The sequence below is a fragment of the Balaenoptera musculus genome, chromosome 13, assembly GCF_009873245.2.
Source record: "Balaenoptera musculus isolate JJ_BM4_2016_0621 chromosome 13, mBalMus1.pri.v3, whole genome shotgun sequence".
NCBI lineage: Eukaryota > Metazoa > Chordata > Mammalia > Artiodactyla > Balaenopteridae > Balaenoptera > Balaenoptera musculus.
Window position 1 is genome coordinate 80,082,152 of NC_045797.1, and position 8,453 is coordinate 80,090,604.

General features: G+C 35.3%; 1 non-coding gene across 1 annotated transcript; it reads left to right on the forward strand.

Moving 5' to 3' along the window:
- The first annotated feature begins 647 nt into the window (after window positions 1-647).
- On the forward strand, window positions 648-720 carry TRNAG-UCC. Its single transcript has one exon. It is a non-coding gene; the product is annotated as a tRNA-Gly (tRNA).
- Window positions 721-8,453: the final 7,733 nt, after the last annotated feature.

Genomic DNA, 8,453 nt, shown 5'->3' on the forward strand with positions numbered 1-8,453 from the left:
CGCAACAGCAACTTAAATTATAAGGCATATGGAAAGAAACCTAATAGAAATGTATAATATCCACATTAAGAAAGTTATAAAATGCTGTTGAAGGAGATAAAAAAAGATTTATCTAAATAAGCAGATGAGCATGTATAATTTGTTTACGGATAGGAAACCTCACTATCCTAAAGCGGTCAGTTCTCCCCCAAAATAATCCATATATTCAAGACTATTTAAATCAAAATCTCAACGTGATTTTTCATGTCACTAAGTAAACCACTTCTGAAATTACTGGAAAAAGCAATTATCTAATATTTTCCAAAATGATTATAAAAAAATAAAAAAGAACCAAGATAGCTTGCCCTATTAGACTTAAGACTTTATAAACTATGGTAATTAAAACATTAAGGCAGAGGCTTAGAAGTTGACAGGTAAAGGGAATCAATTAGAGAGACAAGAAAGTCATTCAGGAACATGTGGAAATCAGTACCTGGTGTGCATGGCATACAAATCCTGTGCAATGATGGACTCTTCGATAAAAGGTATATTGATGCAGTTAGCTTTCCTTATGGAAAATACAATCTAAAGCAATACTTCACATCATACAAAAAATAAACTGCAAGTGCATAAAATATCTAATTTATATAATCAAACTTGTAGGGAATTCCCTGGTGGTCCAGTGGTTAGGACTCTGCACTTCCACTGCAGGGGGCACGGGTTCAATCCCTGCTCAGGGAACTAAGATCCTACAGCCATGTGGCATAGCCAAAAAGAAAAAAAAAAAAAAAAACTAAAAAAAAAATTGTGGAAAATAAATAAATAAAATAAAACTTGTAATACACTTAAAAAATGTAGAAGAAATGTCTTTAGGACATCTTAAAATGTAAGCATTTCTTAAATAAGACAGATTAAAAAAACAGAAAAGATCAATAATTCTGATTATATCAGAATTTTAAATTTCTGTAATATAAAGATACCATACACAAAGTTTGAAAAGGGCCACATTTGGAGAGAATATTTCCATTAAACATAAAAATCAATATTTAAAAGAAAAATAATTCAACAGAAAAAAAAATGAACAAGAGTTAATTGAATGAACAGACAATCCCAGAGGCGCAGCCAATAAATATATAAAAACATGTAACCTCGCAGGAAAGTAGGAAGTGAAACAAGGAGAGGCTTATGCACAGGTATCGGATGATTGGCAAAACTCGATAAGTTTGATATTACAAAGTGTTAGCCAAGATGAGGGCAAACCAAAGCTTTCATACTCTCTGTAGTATGAATATTAATTTATAAAATGAATTGAGAGAGCAATCAGAAACCTAGTGAAACTGAAATGCACATATCCTACTACATAGCAATCCTGCTCCTTGGTTTACGCTATAGAAAAATTCACATACTAAGAGAGTAGAACTTTAGCATTTACACCACTGAAAGAATAAATAATAATTATATAAGGTGATGGATGTGCTAAATCAAATAATTAACTGTGGAGAGACATATACAACATGACAGCATTAAGGCAAATTAAGAGGGGAAAAAAAGCACACCTAAAAAGTGGTGTGGAAGGGTACACCCAAATCAAGATAGAAGCTTCCTTTAGAGAGGGAGACTTAATAATCCAATTTGGTAACAAAGGAAATTTCCCCCCAGGCATTGGAGCTTACATGATAAAATATTTTTATTAATTCTTGTTGTTGGGTATTGGCATTTCCTTCTGAATTTTTTTTTAACTCTTCAAAATTAAAACACACACAGAGCATTCAGTGACCACTAAAGAATGGAAGAAAAATGGAGAGAATGGCTCTTGAAAAGTCTATTAACAGAGAACCAAGAAATGAGACAGTTAATGGAGTAAACCTGTGGGAGACACAGTCAAGGGATTATTTTTCTTTTTGTTTTTCACATATAAAAGGCTAAAGGATGCTCCTAAGACATTGGGAAAGATTCGCTAGAGAAGCTAAGACTTTTTTTTTTAATTGAAATATAGTTGATTTACAATGTTGTGTTAGTTTTAGGTGTACAGCAATGTGATTCAGTTTTATATATATGTGTATATATATACTTATATATATATAAATATTCTTTTAATGATGCAGTAGAGAGTGACTAGCCAAAGACGAAGCCTGTTGAAGAGCAAGAAGGAAAGGAATCTAATTGTGGAGTCATTAAAAGGTAGAGAGATGCTTTCTCCATTGAAAATAGAAAAAAACGATGGTGCAAGTTTATATAGGATGGGTGGTGTGAAGACCATTAGTCTTCCCCAATCCGGGTGGCTGTTTCTCCCAATAGATTTGGGGAAGTCAGCTGGAGTAGTGTCTTCTAATCACCACTGGAGGCCAGAAGTTGCCCAGTTCTGTTGTCATTATGACTGAAGGCCAGTCTTGGTAGGAGATATGAGTCTGCAAAGACACTGGGTTGATGTGTAGTATATTGTGGTGGGTAAGCAAAGACACTGGGTTGATGTGTAGTATACTGTGGTGGGTAAAGAAGAAAGCTTCACACAAAGATAGTGCAGACCTTAAGCCGCGTCCTACCCCAGGGGTCAGGTTTTATCCATGCATGCAGGTGCTTTTTGGCTTCTTGTGTTGTAATTACTCCCATGTCCAAATCCGTTCCTTTGGCAAAAGATTCCTAAACAGAGAGTTTGGAACATTTGCAGCAACCGTTGGTACAAGGAAGGTTCAACTTCCTTTCCCCTTTCTCAGGAACTTATTTCAAAAAGAATGTTAATGGAACACATAAGCAGCTTGGAAGTAGTGAATGGAGGCATGTCTTAGTTTTAAAATTTTTGATCCTAGACATCTACACCTGAGAGAGAAATACTAGCTGTCATCTAGTATATATTAAGAGGGCACCCATACCAAAAAGGATAAAGAGATTCACATCTGATGACTTCAACTTTCGGTTTGAAATGTGAAGCTAGGTCATCAGCTGAGAGTGAGGAAGAGATGGCTTGAGAAGAGAATTAGCGTTGAGATAGTTGTTTTGGACCATGACAAAAAGAAATATTAGAGGCACATGGAAGGACTCCTAGGCAATTCTCCTTTCAACTTAATGATCATGTAGGGAAAATAAAACTTGTTAGCACATGTGTGTGATTTTCCTCAGCCAGAGTCAGCTGCTCAGGTGCAGATCTCGAAGATATGGATCAAAATTTTCATCTAGGATGAGTAAAAGAGAGGAAGATAAAGACAAAGAAAATGACAGAATTTTTAAGAGATTAATAATAATGATAATGAATCAAGCAATTCATGACCAAACAGCTGAAAAGTGGGAGATTCATTAGCAGTGAGAAAGTGATGGCATCATTGGCTTGAATCCCTGATGAGGTTAAAATAAAAAGCACAGGGATAAATGGGGGTTCTTAAAGGCAAGAAAAATAGGAATTTATAGATGGAAATTAAGATGTTTACTGTTATAATTTCAGAAGTTATGTAGTCTTAGATGATGATAAATTCTAAAATAAAACTTCTGACTGGGGTGCAAATAAATTACTGGAGTTGAAGAGATAACAAACTGAGAGACTGTTGGATGATTAATTCATGTAGATGCTGAGGTCCCTGACAACAGGAATTGAGATAGAAAGACTATGGTCCTAGAGGTAAAAAGAAATGAAGAAAAGACAAGTTCATTCATAGAAGACAGAAACCAGGGGGAAAGAAGAGGTCCTACCTTGATGATATAAGAGCTTCAAAAGAGGAGGAGATCTGTCCACACTCCCCAAGAGAAGGAAGGATGTAAATGATCTGAAACTAGCAAAGAGGAGCAAGGGGACACCTGACCAAACTCCTGGCCCTCAGATGAGAGGGAACGAGACCACAAAAACACACACTCAGCTTCATTTTGAAAGAGCAGCAAAGAAAGTAATGTCCTCATGGGCAGCCTTATTTTACTTCAGTCAAAGTAGTAGAAGGAATGTTCAGAAAAAGAGGTTCTGAGTATAAGAACACTGACAGATAACAGTCCAGAAGTTGCAGAGTGCCCGATGGAAGATTTGGAGAGGGAAGAAAAGAGTGGAAAATTGCATCAGATGAGGGGAGGTATACAGGGCAGTAGGGGAGGAGGGCAAAGGTAGTAACTGCTGCCTAGGGGCAAGGACTTCAACACAGAGGCAATTAAAATCCCAGTAAGTTACTGTGTGGATATTGACAAACTGTCTCTAAAGTTTATATGGAGAGGCGAAGACCCAGCCTAACCAACACAAGATTGAAGGAGAAGAACAAAGTTGGAGGACTGACACTGCCCAATACTATAGCCTTATTATAAAGCTACAGTAATCAAGAGTGCGGTATTGGTGAAAGAATAAACAAATAGATAAACGGAACAAAAGAGCCCAGAAATAGACGTTCACAACTATAGTCAACTGATCTTTGACAGAGGAGCAAAGGCAATTCAGTGGAGAAAAGACGGTCTCCAAATGACACTGGAACTGGTCATCCACATGCAAAAAAGTGAATGTATACACAGATCTTACATCTTTCACAAAAATTTACTCAAAATGGATCATAGACTTGCATGTAAAATGTAAAACTATACAACTCCTAGAAGATAATATGGGAGAATATCTAGATGACCTCGGCATTGGCAGTGACTTCCTAGATACAACAAAAACATGATAAGTAAAAGAAGAGAATGGTAAGTTGGATTTTATTAAAATTTAAAACTTCTGCTCTGCAAAAAACACTGTTAATAGGATGAAAAGACAAGCTACAGGCTGGAAGAAAACTGATCTAAACATTACACATATTCATGTGAGAGGTAACCACAACTGGTTAACCACACCGGGCGATAGATACATACCTAAACAAAGTACCTTAAAATGTTTGCAGCTTGGCGGGAAACAAGACCTACAGCAACAACAAAAAAATAGCATGCAAATGCAAACAAAAAAGGAGCAGCAGTTTCAACACTAATATTAGGAATCATGAAAAATAAATCTCCACTTTATAATTATTAATGGAACAATCAGAAATTATGACTTCATGTTTGTATATGTTAAGCAATAAAGGGTAATAATGTATTAAGCAAAAATTAAATATGATAAGAATACAACATGAATGGGAATATTTAATACACTTTTTTCATTGTTTACAGATGAAATAGACCAATCATGCATAGATATAGAGTAAGGGTTGGAAAATATTTTCTGTAAAGGGCCAGAGAGTAAATACTTTAGACTTTGTGGCTATATGGTCTCTACTGAAACTGCTCAACTCTGCTGCTGTTGTATGAAGGCACCCATAGACAATGTGTAAACAAACTGGCATGACTGTGATCTAAGAAACTATTTATAAAACAGCTGCCAGCTGGATTTGGCCAGCAGCAGTACTTTGCCAACCCCTGATATAAACTATCTGAATAACAATAAAAATACCCATCTCAAGTATGCCTATTTGTTTTTATACACATGTGCACACACATAAAACTCTATACCCTTTACATCTAGACTGCATCCTCTTTTCAAACACTATCATTCACCTATCGCACTTTAAAGAACAATAATTGTTTAGAAAGGATCAGATTTGTTCAGCACAATTTAATAACCACACAAATAGCAAAAGTATAAATTTTAAAAAGCAACCAATTATTTTTAAAAAGCTTTCTCTTGACCACTCTTGGACCAAGCAAGTTCATGTATCTAGTGCAGGATATCTACTGGGCATATACCCTGAGAAAACCATAATTCAAAAAGTCATGTACCAAAATGTTCATTGCAGCTCTATTTACAATAGCCAGGACATGGAAGCAACCTAAATGTCCATCATCAGATGAATGGATAAAGAAGATGTGGCATATATGTACAATGGAATATTACTCAGCCATAAAAAGAAACGAAATGGAGTTATCTGTAGTGAGGTGGATGGAGTTAGAGTCTGTCATACAGAGTGAAGTAAGTCAGAAAGAGAAAAACAAATACAGTATGCTAACACATATATGGAATCTAAGGGAAAAAAAAAAAGGTCATGAAGAACCTAGTGGCAAGACGGGAATAAAGACACAGACCTACTAGAGAATGGACTTGAGGATATGGGGAGGGGGAAGGGAGATCAGCTCTGTGCTTTGTGACCACCTAGAGGGGTGGGATAGGGAGGGTGGGAGGGAGGGAGATGCAAGAGGGAAGAGATATGGGAACATATGTATATGTATAACTGATTCACTTTGTTATAAAGCAGAAACTAACACACCACTGTAAAGCAATTATACTCCAATAAAGATGTTAAAAAAAAGAAAGATATCTAGTAAATAATGTCAATGATATCACTGTAGTTCAAATTGTATAGATCGTATCAGCACTGAATATCTAAGCTATGAGATAAAGCTAAGAATGTTCTAGGGAAAAAAAAAAAAAAGAAGCTTTAAATGGTTTCATTTTTAATCATGAAAGAGTAAAACTGGAATAATTTCACTGAGTTCATTACTATATACAAATAACTTGCCTGGGCAGATCCTACACAATAGTTGCAGAATAAGCAAACCAAGGAAGCAGCACCATGACGAAATTATTATAGTTTGTGTGAAGAAATCTATTTCTGCAAAAGTCTGCTGTGTTTCTCATGACTGTGTGCTAGAAAGTGCAGGACTTCACCTCATTACAACAGAACTCCCATCCTGAGACACCTGCTGAGGGATTCAACGACAATTTATGTATGTGCTGAGGGGAATCATGGAAGCTATCAACATGATCAACATAGATTTTTATTTGTGAAGGTGAGCAGACAAGCAAAAACCACCAGATACATGAAGAAAATTGGCCACTCTAAAGAAGATTACGTAACTGAGAAATCATAGTAAATATTGCCTAATAAACAAGAATTTGAGATACAGGAAAATCACAATGAGAGATAGATAGATAGACAGACAGACAGATGGATTTGAGGCGCTAATAAAGTATTAATAAATCTGGCTTCTTTTGGCAAAGAAGAAATTAAAAAGTATATCAAAAATTAAAATTAAAACAATTAAGTAGTGAATATCATAATGGACAGAATTGCATACTGAATTAATGAAAAGACAGCCAAAATTCTCCCCAAATTCAAAGCACAAAGATAGAGAAATAAAACTTATGGGAGATATAACCAGAAAAAAAAATTGAAAACAACTCTGAATTCTGGGGGGAGGGGGAGGATTGTGAGTCCAAAATTTTATTGTAAACTAAATTATTATTATTAAGGAAAAAAAAATTTTAAAGACATGTAAAACCTCAGAAGAATATATTCACAAATCTTTCTGAAAAAAGTTATTTCATGTTAGTACCTGAGTAGAAAAATCAACAATATATGTAGTTGTAGTCTATTTTGGCAGTCTTGGGGGAGACTGCAAGGACAGAGGGGAAAGGGAAAGTAAGATTCCTCTATCCCATCAAACTGAGAGCTCCATGGGACTGAGGTCACCCTCGGGGTGACTAGCTTAAGGCAGTAACTGGCAGAAGAGAAGGGTAGCACCTCATGGAGCTGAAAAGAGAATGAAGAACTGTTCCAAAAATGGCAGCAAATACAAAGAGCTCAAGAGAGATAGCAAAATCATAACATTAGTTTATTCCAATGAAAGAGAGACACACTTCTATAAAGAAGAGAGGGAGAACCAGACACTTTAAAGATGATGGATGGATGAATTGATGGGTGAGTGGGTGAATGGATAATCCAGTAGATATGCATACATGAATATCAATAGAAAACATTCTGGATCCAAAAATTAGGTATGATTTACGGGGATTTTCCTTTTTTCCTTTTAAGTCTTTCTATTGCTGTAAAGTGGTATAATAAGCACCTATTTCTTCCATTATAAGAGAAAAAATCTTTATACCTTTAAAATAGAACATTAACACTTTATCTAACTTAGCATATTTTAAAAATTACATTAAAAGTCCTCCCCATCATCAACTTGAAAAGAACATCTACAGAAAACCTACAGCTAAACCATACTTAATGGTGAGAAACTAGAAGGTTTCCCACTAAGATAAGGAACAAGGAAAGAATGTCTCTTCTCACCACTCTTTTTCAACATTATACCAAATGTCCTAGCTAATACAATGAGACAAGGAAAGGAAATGAGAGGTACAGACTGGGTAGGAAGAAATAAAACTGTCTTTGTTCACAGATGACATGACTGTCTATATAGAAAATCCAAAAGAATCAGCAAAAAAACCCTCCTGGAATAAGCAATTATAAAAAGGTTGCAGGATACAAGGTTATTATACGAAAGTCAATTGCTTTCCTATATACCAGCAATCAGCAAGTGGAATTTGACATTAAAAACACAATACCATTTACATTAACACACCAAAAAATGAAATATTTAGGTAAATCCAAACATAACAAAATAAGTACAACAAATATTTGAAGTAAACTACAAGTCTCTGATTAAAGGAATCAAAGAAGAACTGAATGAATGGAGAGATATTCCGTTTTCATGGATAAGAAAACAATATTCTCAAGATAGTATTTTTTTTTTCTAGCTTAATCTAT